The 13078-nt window shown below is 39.4% G+C and overlaps 1 non-coding gene across 1 annotated transcript; it reads right to left on the bottom strand.

Moving 5' to 3' along the window:
* Nucleotides 1-517: 517 nt before the first annotated feature.
* Nucleotides 518-613, bottom strand: LOC124015830. The gene has a single exon (XR_006835221.1). It is a non-coding gene; the product is annotated as a small nucleolar RNA U13 (small nucleolar RNA).
* Between the last annotated feature and the right edge of the window lie 12465 nt (nucleotides 614-13078).

Raw genomic sequence — 13078 nt, 5'->3', positions numbered from 1 at the left:
CTCTTGTATATGATTGATGAATTAAGATCATTAATTTGTTTTAAAAAATCTCCCCTCACCTGGTTGTCTGGGTCTTAATTGAAAGGAAAAACTAAAAACATTCCTGCAATAAAGTCTTTTGACAAATCAGATCTTTTCACATCAGCTCTTTTTCAGATAGGTCAAAATACCAATTAGTGAAATAAAGATCGGAATTGGGCTGCCTTTGTAAACGCAGCCGAAGAGCGTTGGAGTTTGGAAAAGCATTAGTACTTGAAATTAACATTCTGTCATTGATCACATGAAAATATATATTATTACTTTTACTCTGTTCAGGAGGAAATGTTTCCTGTAGGCTGGATGGGCTCATGAAGACATGTTGCTCTGATTTCACTATAGCTTTCACATGTTGAACGAACTGCTGCTGTTTTCGTAACCAGAACTCCACTGTAAAAGACTCCGCCTCAAAGGACTTTCCAAGTGAAATACAAAATTGAATGTGTTTTTCTTGTTTAACAAGTCATGATTCTGGTATCATAATCAGAAGGCTGATGTACATTGCGTAACAATAAGGATGTACATATCACACAACATCTGTGATTAACCCATTCATCATATCTATGAACCAAAGGATCGGAAACGTTATGCATCATGTCATTAATTCATTAGTTATGACCATAGGTCTTCAGCTAACGGTGTGTGCCAAAAACCTTTGAATGTATTGTAATGTGAATAAATCTACATCAAATAATAAACACTGAGGTACTGTAGAATATCAGAGAGTTCCATTTCAACATTGAATGTTTTGTATGGTAGAACATTCAGCACCAATGCATTGTGGGAAAGGTTAAACGCTTCATGGGTATTTTTCAAACAGGGCCACGTTTGAATGTTGTCAAGTGTTTTAGATAGAAATGTCATGAATAGAGCTGACGTGATTCCTTTCTTCACATGTTCTACATTGCATATTTCTATCTGAACGTTCCAAAAAATTTGTGTCCTGCTGAACGTGCCCCAGGTTATGTTCTGTCGCGTACTCTTTCTTCACCCAGACATTTGCACCCGTTCACCCCTCATGCGTTTAAAAGCATCAGCAAAATAATGACTGGAGGGAGTTTGCTCCATTTCCTCACACCAGTTCATTGTTTTTGAATCCATGAGAGAAAGTTTATAAAATAGAATAACTTCACTACCTTGGCTGAGGTCGTCTGAGGCAACAACAACTATAAACATATGTTAATTTAGTGCCACTGCTGAGTCAAACGCACTCTACTCAAATATAATGTCCAAATTCACCTCTTTCAATTCCAAGTAATCTGTTAAATGAATTATAATATTTAACTGGTATGCATTATACATTTTCATGTTTCTATATTGAGTAAATGGAACAAGGGGAGAATCTGTAAATACCTAGGTGTCTGGCTGGACTGTAAACTCTCCTTCCAGACTCATATCAAACATCTCCAATCCAAAATCAAATCTATAATCGGCTTTCTATTCCTCAACAAAGCCTCCTTCACTCACTCACGCCGCCGAACTTACCCTATTAAAATGGACTATCCTACCGATCCTCGACTTCGGCGATGTCATCTACAAAAATGGCTTCCAATACTCTACTCAGCAAATTGGATGTAGTCTATCACAGTGCCATCCGTTTTGTTACCAAAGTGCCTTATACCACCCACCACTGCGACCTGTATGCTCTAGTCGGCTGGCCCTCGCTACATATTCGTTGTCACTGGCTCCAGGTCATCTATAAGTCTATGCTAGGTAAAGCTCCGCCTTATCTCAGCTCACTGGTCACGATAACAACACCCACCCGTAGCACGCGCTCCAGCAGGTATATCTCACTGGTCATCCCAAAAGCCAACACCTTCTTTGGCCGCCTTTCCTTCCAGTTCTCTGCTGCCAGTGACTGGAACAAATTGCAAAAATTGCTGAAGCTGGAGACTTACATTTCCCTCACTAACTTTAAACATCAGCTATCTGAGCAGCTAACCGATCGCTGCAGCTGTACATAGTCCATCTGTAAATAGCCCACCCAATCTACCTACCTCATCCCCATATTGTTTTTATTTACTTTTCTGCTCTTTTGCACACCAGTATCTCTACTTGCACATCATCATCTGTTCATCCATCACTCCACTGTTAATCTGCTAAATTGTAATTACTTTGCTACTACGGCCTATTTATTACCGCCTCATGCCATTTGCACACACTGTATATAGAGTTTATTTATTTATTTACTCTATTGTGTTATTGACTGTACGCTTGTTTATTCCATGTGTAACTCTGTGTTGTTGTTTCTGTCGCACTGCTTTGCTTTATCTTGGCCAGGTCGCAGTTGTGAATGAGAACTTGTTCTCAACTAGTTTACCTGGTTAAAAAAAGTGAAATAAAAATAATTAAAAACATTTTCAACTGTAACATACCTACAGGAAGTTGGTATCCTGCTCTGGAGTAATACTGCGTGTATCATTTCTACTTGGAGAGCGTGTATCATTTCCACATTACTTCAAATCTAACTAATTCTCTCATCCCCACATACGTATGGGTAGATGTTGATTTGGTATTGGGGTTTCGCCCCTCCTCCATAAAGTGTACATTCATACATATGTACACTCCACCTCATTTTTTACATGTAAAAAATTTAACCCTCCTTGAGGAGGGTTAAACGAGTGGACAGTTCAGTGTGGAGTGTGGAGGGATGGAAGAAACAGGAGTGGGATCAGGTGTAGTGGGTTGACTCGTTACAATGGCACGAGCATACATGATTCTACAAATCCGCTGATATTGGGAAACTCACCCCAAAACATTGACTTCGGAGTCAAATAAACAGGCCGAAATTGAATCGCAAACACTCAGTCAAACATCCCCTCTGCACTGTCTAGATGTCTAATCAAAACGCAGAGCAGAATTCCCTTGTTGCTAATTAAAATGCTGCTCAAGGCAATCTCAATTTTAAACCTTTAATTCTCAGCTGCCGTCTTTTTTAGATAGAAATTGTATTCTGAATGCTTAGCAGTCAGACTTTAGGACAGGACACCGCATTATCTCGGTTGCTTCTCTAGTCATAATGACATAGTTAACGCACTAGACAGGACACAGCATTATCTCGGTTGCTTCTCTAGTCATAATGACATAGTTAACGCACTAGACAGGACACAGCATTATCTCGGTTGCTTCTCTAGTCATAATGACATAGTTAACGCACTAGACAGGACACAGCATTATCTCGGTTGCTTCTCTAGTCATAATGACATAGTTAACACACTAGACAGGACACAGCATTATCTCGGTTGCTTCTCTAGTCATAATGACATAGTTAACGTACTAGACAGGACACAGCATTATCTCGGTTGCTTCTCTAGTCATAATGACATAGTTAACGCACTAGACAGGACACAGCATTATCTCGGTTGCTTCTCTAGTCATAATGACATAGTTAACGCACTAGACAGGACACAGCATTATCTCAGTTGCTTCTCTAGTCATAATGACATAGTTAACGCACTAGACAGGACACAGCATTATCTCGGTTGCTTCTCTAGTCATAATGACATAGTTAACGCACTAGACAGGACACAGCATTATCTCGGTTGCTTCTCTAGTCATAATGACATAGTTAACGCACTAGACAGGACACAGCATTATCTCGGTTGCTTCTCTAGTCATAATGACATAGTTAACGCACTAGACAGGACACAGCATTATCTCGGTTGCTTCTCTAGTCATAATGACATAGTTAACGCACTAGACAGGACACAGCATTATCTCGGTTGCTTCTCTAGTCATAATGACATAGTTAACACACTAGACAGGAAACAGCATCATCTTGTTTGCTTCTCTAGTCATAACATAGTTAACACACTAGACAGGACACAGCATTATCTCGGTTGCTTCTCTAGTCATAATGACATAGTTAACGCACTAGACAGGACACAGCATTATCTCGGTTGCTTCTCTAGTCATAATGACATAGTTAACGCACTAGACAGGACACAGCATTATCTCGGTTGCTTCTCTAGTCATAATGACATAGTTAACGCACTAGACAGGACACAGCATTATCTCGGTTGCTTCTCTAGTCATAATGACATAGTTAACGCACTAGACAGGACACAGCATTATCTCGGTTGCTTCTCTAGTCATAATGACATAGTTAACGCACTAGACAGGACACAGCATTATCTCGGTTGCTTCTCTAGTCATAATGACATAGTTAACACACTAGACAGGAAACAACACTGATCTGCCTTTTATATTCGATGCAGACGATCATGAACTCCTGCTAGAGTTTTTTTAATATTTTAAATTTTTAGATCAAGCGGACTGCATGACAGAAGTCAATATCTATCTGGTGATGGAGTTCAGTCTAATTTTCTTAACATAACCAGAGGAGTCCCACAAGGCCCAATGCTAGGCCCAATACTGTTCACTATTTACATGAATAATGTTGGTCTGTCCCGGAATAATAATAACTGGGGCTTACATCTCTATGTGGATGATACAGTTATGTATTCCCGTGTCCCTTCAATGCAGCAGGAAATTCACGACCTTCAGCTTGGCTTTGGTTCAATTCAAGAATCGCTCACCGATCTTAAATTAGTGCTGGATGTTGATAAAACCACAAAAAAATTATTTAGGTCTCGTAAACTTGATCCTCATAAACTACGTATTGTATCTGTACCTTGAGAGGCCAAATTGAGCCAGGCCACCGTTATAAATATCTAGGTATTTAGATTGACGATAAACTGTCCTTTATAACACACATTGATAAGCTGACTAAAAGTTTTAAGTAAAGATTGGATTCCTTTATAGAAATACATCCTGTATCACCTTTGAAAATAGGAGGAAGATTGTTCAAGCAACACTCCACCCAGTAATTGACTCTGGAGACTCAATCAACGTGTACGCAGCAGCTTCTGTGTTAAAACCTCTAGATTCAGTCTATAAATCAGCCTTGCATTTTATCACTGGGGATCATTTTCATACGCATCATTGTCTCTTATATAGTTCTGTTGGGTGGGAGTCTCTGACTACCAGAAGGACCCAACATCGGCTATTATTCGTATATATAAAGCTCTCGTCCAGAAATTCCCATCACCTCACTTCTAAATTTGAAATCTAGTTATTATAAGACTCTCTCTCAAGACTAGATGGTTCTAGAAGTTCCACAGGTCTCTTCTGAGATAAGACTGTTTGGTACTAGAGGTTCCACGGGTCTCCTCTGAGATAAGACTGTTTGGTACTAGAGATTCCACGGGTCTCCTCTGAGTTAAGACTGGTTGGTTCTAGAGGTTCCACGTGTCTCCTCTGAGATAAGACTGTTTGGTACTAGAGGTTCCACGTGTCTCCTCTGAGTTAAGACTGGTTGGTTCTAGAGGTTCCACGTGTCTCCTCTGAGATAAGACTGTTTGGTACTAGAGGTTCCACGTGTCTCCTCTGAGATAAGACTGGTTGGTACTAGAGGTTCCACGTGTCTCCTCTGAGTTAAGACTGGTTGGTTCTAGAGGTTCCACGTGTCTCCTCTGAGATAAGACTGGTTGGTACTAGAGGTTCCACGTGTCTCCTCTGAGTTAAGACTGGTTGGTTCTAGAGGTTCCACGGGTCTCCTCTGAGATAAGACTGGTTGGTTCTAGAGGTTCCACGTGTCTCCTCTGAGTTAAGACTGGTTGGTTCTAGAGGTTCCACGTGTCTCCTCTGAGTTAAGACTGGTTGGTTCTAGAGGTTCCACGTGTCTCATCTGAGTTAAGACTGGTTGGTACTAGAGGTTCCACGTGTCTCCTCTGAGATAAGACTGGTTGGTACTAGAGGTTCCACGTGTCTCCTCTGAGATAAGACTGGTTGGTTCTAGAGGTTCCACGTGTCTCCTCTGAGTTAAGACTGGTTGGTACTAGAGGTTTCACGTGTCTCCTCTGAGTTTGGCAAGACTGCTTTCAGTTACTAAGCGCCTCAGTCCTGGAATGACCTACAGGTCACTCTAAAACTTTATTCTTTGGTCCCAAAAGATGAATTTAGTGCTCTGATTTTTTTTTTATGTGACCAATGAAAACTGCACTTGTTTTGATTGATTGTATATATTAGTTTCTAATGTCCTTTTGAACGCACTGTCATTTATTTTGAAATGTTGAAAAATGAAGAGTTTTGAATCAGAAGGGTGATGTACATTGCGTAACAACAAGGGTGTACACATCACAGCTAGACTGTTTTTCCCCTTTGATTATATTCACGAAGCAAAGAATCACAAAACAGATGTTATTGCCTCAATCCCTTTAATTACTCACAGTGTCCTTTTTAATAGTATTGTACGCTTGAAAACACCTGAGATCTTTGAGCCACCTACAATATAAATTGCTTTTTCAAACCAACACAACAAACCCTGCAATTTAATTGGGGTAATGAGGTGGGAAAACACGCATTTCTAATTTAACTTCAGAAATATAAGTGATGCATTCTGGTTAGATTCCATTGGCTAGCTGATGACATTTTGGAGGCACCCTGGATTCTTCTCAATAGTCTGTCTTTGATTCCTCGTGTTCTTTTCCTCCTGTTCTCTCCTCACTTCTCACTGATGTTTTGAGAAGGCGAGGGGAGTACAGGAACAAAGACAAAGGAAGCAAAGACAGACTATTGAGAAGAATCCAGGGTGCCTCCAAGAGTCTAGTCATGTTAAGAGTTTATTTAAAGTGGAGTCACAACTCACTTTTACAAACGGAGGAGGAACAGAACAAAGGAGGTTGACGGGGTGTGGAGAAAGGAGAACAACGTTAAAATATATATATATATATAAAACAACACTGGACAAAAATTGAGGAGCAAATAGTCTAAATAGTCCAGAAAGTCAATAGACCATAGGACAGGAAGTGGATGGAAGGAGGTGGACAGACAGAGAGAAAATGGATGGACGACTCACTAGTAAGGCAATGGCATGTAGGGTTCGAGGAGATGAAACACTAACATTTTGAAAAGGAGGTGATTACAGATCAGGAGGATATGACACGTGGAAGCCAAAACAGATTTTTTTTTTTTTTAATGTTTTTTTAACCTTTATTTAACCAGGCAAGTCAGTTAAGAACACATTCTTATTTTCAATGACGGGCTAGGAACAGTGGGTTAACTGCCTGTTCAGGGGCAGAACGACAGATCAGCTCAGGGGTTTGAACTCGCAACCTTCCGGTTACTAGTCCAACACTCTACCCACTAGGCTACGCTGCCGTAGTCCCCTCAGTCTAAATTATACTCTGAAAGGGCTTCCTTTTCATATCAGTTTTTCCTGTCAAGATCACCATTATTAAGTCTTCCATTATCCTGTGAAGACCCGTGATGAGATTTTCTATTACACATAAGGTTTCCTCAAAAACATTTGATAATATCAGTTGCATATGTTTCACGATTAACAAATAAGTGCTGGAATCATGAATCAGAAAAGTGTTGTACATTGCATAACAAAAAGGCTGTACATGCCACATAACATCTGTGATTAACCCATTCATCATTTCTATGATTCAAATGATCATAATTGTCATGGATGTCATTAATTCATTAGTTATGGCCATAGGACTTCAATTAACGGTGAGTGTCAAAAACCTGTGAATGTATTGTAACGTCAAACAATATACATCAAATATTAAACACCGAGGTACTGTAGATATGATGCAAAATTATTCAGAGTTCCATTTCAACATTGAATGCATTGCATGGTAATTACATTCAACCCCAGTGCATTGTGGGAAAACTTAAACACTTCATGGGTATTTTTCAAACAGGGCCACGTTTGAACATTGTCAGGTGCTTTAGATAGAAATGTCACGAATGGAGCTGACGTGATTCCTTACTCTACATCTTCTACATTGCATATTTTTATCTGAACGTTCCCAAAACGTTGTGTCCTGCTGAACGCGCCCCAGGTTGTGGTATGTTGCTTACCCTTCACCCAGAAATGTGCACCTGTTCGTTCACCTCTCATGTGTTTAATAGCATCAGCATGGTTGGAGGGAATTTGCTCCATACTCCTTAAACTAGTCCATAGTTTTTTAATCTCTGGGAGAGAGTTGATAGAATATAATTACTTTTTTTTTCCTCAGAGGAAATTACTACCTTGGCTGAGGTCCTCTGAGTCAACAACTTGACTATAAACATATGTTCATTTAGTGCCACTGCTGAGCCAAATGCACTCTACTCAGATATGTCAAAATTCACCTCTTGATACTGAAAGTCATCTGTTAAAAATAATGTATTATATTTAACTTGTATGCATGGAACATTTTCATGTTTCTATATTGAGTAAATGGAACAAGGGGAGCATCTACTTTTCACTGTAACATTGGTACCAACAGGAAGTTGGTATCCTGCTCTGAAGTCACATTTTGGTCCTTCTGTAGCTCAGTTGGTAGAGCATGGCACTTGTAACGCCAGGGTAGTGGGTTCGATCCCCGGGACCACCCATACGTAGAATGTATGCACACATGACTGTAAGTCGCTTTGGATAAAAGCGTCTGCTAAATGGCATATATTATTATTATATTATTTTTAAAAAGCGTGTATAATTTCTACTTGGAGAGCGTGTATAATTGCTACTTGGAGAGCGTGTATAATATCTACTTGGAGAGCGTGTATAATTGCTACTTGGAGAGCGTGTATAATTGCTACTTGGAGAGCGTGTATAATATCTACTTGGAGAGCGTGTATAATTGCTACTTGGAGAGCGTGTATAATTGCTACTTGGAGAGCGTGTATAATATCTACTTGGAGAGCGTGTATAATTGCTACTTGGAGAGCGTGTATAATATCTACTTGGAGAGCGTGTATAATTGCTACTTGGAGAGCGTGTATAATTGCTACTTGGAGAGTGTGTATAATTGCTACTTGGAGAGCGTGTATAATTGCTACTTGGAGAGCGTGTATAATATTTACTTGGAGAGCGTGTATAATTGCTACTTGGAGAGCGTGTATAATTGCTACTTGGAGAGCGTGTATAATTGCTACTTGGAGAGCGTGTATAATTGCTACTTGGAGAGCGTGTATAATTCCTACTTGGAGAGCGTGTATAATTGCTACTTGGAGAGCGTGTATAATTGCTACTTGGAGAGCGTGTATAATTGCTACTTGGAGAGCGTGTATAATATCTACTTGGAGAGCGTGTATAATTGCTACTTGGAGAGCGTGTATAATTGCTACTTGGAGAGCGTGTATAATTGCTACTTGGAGAGCGTGTATAATTGCTACTTGGAGAGCGTGTATAATTGCTACTTGGAGAGCGTGTATAATTGCTACTTGGAGAGCGTGTATAATTCCTACTTGGAGAGCGTGTATAATATCTACTTGGAGAGCGTGTATAATTGCTACTTGGAGAGCGTGTATAATTGCTACTTGGAGAGCGTGTATAATTCCTACTTGGAGAGCGTGTATAATTGCTACTTGAGAGCGTGTATAATTGCTACTTGGAGAGCGTGTATAATATCTACTTGGAGAGCGTGTATAATTTCCAATGTCCAAGAGTCGTCAGTGAAAATGACGGTTCTTTCCTCAAATTCAGCTTGTTATTTATTTCCCATGTGAAATTCAATGAATGTCATTATGTAACAAGTCATTATGATCACAACTAAACAGCTATGTCAGAAGCTGCATTATGGCCAGAAAAATACACGTGGTATTCAGAAAGAGACAGGTCATTGCATAATAAGAAGGCTGTACATATCATCTGTGATTAACCCATTCATCATTTTGATGAATCAAATGATCATAATTTTCATGGATGTCATTAATTCATTAGTTATGGCCATAGGACTTCAATTAACGGTGAGTGTCAAAAACCTGTGAATGTATTGTAACGTCAAACAATATACATCAAATATTAAACACCGAGGTACTGTAGATATGATGCAAAATTATTCAGAGTTCCATTTCAACATTGAATGCATTGCATGGTAATTACATTCAACCCCAGTGCATTGTGGGAAAACTTAAACACTTCATGGGTATTTTTCAAACAGGGCCACGTTTGAACATTGTCAGGTGCTTTAGATAGAAATGTCACGAATGGAGCTGACGTGATTCCTTACTCTACATCTTCTACATTGCATATTTTTATCTGAACGTTCCCAAAACGTTGTGTCCTGCTGAACGCGCCCCAGGTTGTGGTATGTTGCTTACCCTTCACCCAGAAATGTGCACCTGTTCGTTCACCTCTCATGTGTTTAATAGCATCAGCATGGTTGGAGGGAATTTGCTCCATACTCCTTAAACTAGTCCATAGTTTTTTAATCTCTGGGAGAGAGTTGATAGAATATAATTACTTTTTTTTCCTCAGAGGAAATTACTACCTTGGCTGAGGTCCTCTGAGTCAACAACTTGACTATAAACATATGTTCATTTAGTGCCACTGCTGAGCCAAATGCACTCTACTCAGATATGTCAAAATTCACCTCTTGATACTGAAAGTCATCTGTTAAAAATAATGTATTATATTTAACTTGTATGCATGGAACATTTTCATGTTTCTATATTGAGTAAATGGAACAAGGGGAGCATCTACTTTTCACTGTAACATTGGTACCAACAGGAAGTTGGTATCCTGCTCTGAAGTCACATTTTGGTCCTTCTGTAGCTCAGTTGGTAGAGCATGGCACTTGTAACGCCAGGGTAGTGGGTTCGATCCCCGGGACCACCCATACGTAGAATGTATGCACACATGACTGTAAGTCGCTTTGGATAAAAGCGTCTGCTAAATGGCATATATTATTATTATATTATTTTTAAAAAGCGTGTATAATTTCTACTTGGAGAGCGTGTATAATTGCTACTTGGAGAGCGTGTATAATATCTACTTGGAGAGCGTGTATAATTGCTACTTGGAGAGCGTGTATAATTGCTACTTGGAGAGCGTGTATAATTGCTACTTGGAGAGCGTGTATAATATCTACTTGGAGAGCGTGTATAATTGCTACTTGGAGAGCGTGTATAATATCTACTTGGAGAGCGTGTATAATTGCTACTTGGAGAGCGTGTATAATTGCTACTTGGAGAGTGTGTATAATTGCTACTTGGAGAGCGTGTATAATTGCTACTTGGAGAGCGTGTATAATATCTACTTGGAGAGCGTGTATAATTGCTACTTGGAGAGCGTGTATAATTGCTACTTGGAGAGCGTGTATAATATCTACTTGGAGAGCGTGTATAATTGCTACTTGGAGAGCGTGTATAATTGCTACTTGGAGAGCGTGTATAATATCTACTTGGAGAGCGTGTATAATTGCTACTTGGAGAGCGTGTATAATATCTACTTGGAGAGCGTGTATAATTGCTACTTGGAGAGCGTGTATAATTGCTACTTGGAGAGTGTGTATAATTGCTACTTGGAGAGCGTGTATAATTGCTACTTGGAGAGCGTGTATAATATTTACTTGGAGAGCGTGTATAATTGCTACTTGGAGAGCGTGTATAATTGCTACTTGGAGAGCGTGTATAATTGCTACTTGGAGAGCGTGTATAATTGCTACTTGGAGAGCGTGTATAATTCCTACTTGGAGAGCGTGTATAATTGCTACTTGGAGAGCGTGTATAATTGCTACTTGGAGAGCGTGTATAATTGCTACTTGGAGAGCGTGTATAATATCTACTTGGAGAGCGTGTATAATTGCTACTTGGAGAGCGTGTATAATTGCTACTTGGAGAGCGTGTATAATTGCTACTTGGAGAGCGTGTATAATTGCTACTTGGAGAGCGTGTATAATTGCTACTTGGAGAGCGTGTATAATTGCTACTTGGAGAGCGTGTATAATTCCTACTTGGAGAGCGTGTATAATATCTACTTGGAGAGCGTGTATAATTGCTACTTGGAGAGCGTGTATAATTGCTACTTGGAGAGCGTGTATAATTCCTACTTGGAGAGCGTGTATAATTGCTACTTGGAGAGCGTGTATAATTGCTACTTGGAGAGCGTGTATAATATCTACTTGGAGAGCGTGTATAATTTCCAATGTCCAAGAGTCGTCAGTGAAAATGACGGTTCTTTCCTCAAATTCAGCTTGTTATTTATTTCCCATGTGAAATTCAATGAATGTCATTATGTAACAAGTCATTATGATCACAACTAAACAGCTATGTCAGAAGCTGCATTATGGCCAGAAAAATACACGTGGTATTCAGAAAGAGACAGGTCATTGCATAATAAGAAGGCTGTACATATCATCTGTGATTAACCCATTCATCATTTTGATGAATCAAATGATCATAATTTTCATGGATGTCATTAATTCATTAGTTATGGCCATAGGACTTCAATTAACGGTGAGTGTCAAAAACCTGTGAATGTATTGTAACGTCAAACAATATACATCAAATATTAAACACCGAGGTACTGTAGATATGATGCAAAATTATTCAGAGTTCCATTTCAACATTGAATGCATTGCATGGTAATTACATTCAACCCCAGTGCATTGTGGGAAAACTTAAACACTTCATGGGTATTTTTCAAACAGGGCCACGTTTGAACATTGTCAGGTGCTTTAGATAGAAATGTCACGAATGGAGCTGACGTGATTCCTTACTCTACATCTTCTACATTGCATATTTTTATCTGAACGTTCCCAAAACGTTGTGTCCTGCTGAACGCGCCCCAGGTTGTGGTATGTTGCTTACCCTTCACCCAGAAATGTGCACCTGTTCGTTCACCTCTCATGTGTTTAATAGCATCAGCATGGTTGGAGGGAATTTGCTCCATACTCCTTAAACTAGTCCATAGTTTTTTAATCTCTGGGAGAGAGTTGATAGAATATAATTACTTTTTTTTCCTCAGAGGAAATTACTACCTTGGCTGAGGTCCTCTGAGTCAACAACTTGACTATAAACATATGTTAATTTAGTGCCACTGCTGAGCCAAATGAACTCTACTCAAATATGTCAAAATTCACCTCTTGCTACTGAAAGTCGTCTGTTAAAAATAATGTATTATATTTAACTTGTATGCATGGAACATTTTCATGTTTCTATATTGAGTAAATGGAACAAGGGGAGCATCTACTTTTCACTGTAACATTGGTACCAACAGGAAGTTGGTATCCTGCTCTGGAGACTTCCTGATGTCACATTATAA

The sequence above is a fragment of the Oncorhynchus gorbuscha genome, linkage group LG02 (genome assembly GCF_021184085.1).
Source record: "Oncorhynchus gorbuscha isolate QuinsamMale2020 ecotype Even-year linkage group LG02, OgorEven_v1.0, whole genome shotgun sequence".
NCBI classification, from domain to species: Eukaryota; Metazoa; Chordata; class Actinopteri; order Salmoniformes; family Salmonidae; genus Oncorhynchus; species Oncorhynchus gorbuscha.
This window is presented reverse-complemented; position numbering and strand designations above follow the sequence as displayed.